The sequence below is a fragment of the Arachis duranensis genome, chromosome 2, assembly GCF_000817695.3.
Source record: "Arachis duranensis cultivar V14167 chromosome 2, aradu.V14167.gnm2.J7QH, whole genome shotgun sequence".
NCBI lineage: Eukaryota > Viridiplantae > Streptophyta > Magnoliopsida > Fabales > Fabaceae > Arachis > Arachis duranensis.
This window is the reverse complement of record NC_029773.3, coordinates 26,112,380-26,112,662: the sequence shown is the minus strand read 5'-3', so window position 1 is coordinate 26,112,662 and position 283 is coordinate 26,112,380.

Genomic DNA, 283 nt, shown 5'->3' with positions numbered 1-283 from the left:
ATTTTTATGTCATTTACTCATTTCTGTACACCCTAGGCTACTAGTTTTCTATAAGTAGGACCTTTTACTATTGTATTTTCATCTTTGGACAGCTAGTTCTTAGATCAGATCTTGGTTCTTCTGGTTCCCTCTCTGTGACCGAAGCCAATGATCACTTTTGTTCTTATGTATTTTCAACGGTGGAGTTTCTACACACCATAGATTAAGGTGTGGAGCTCTGCTGTACCTCGAGTATTAATGCAATTACTACTATTCTTCTATTCAATTCCGCTTGTTCTTGTTC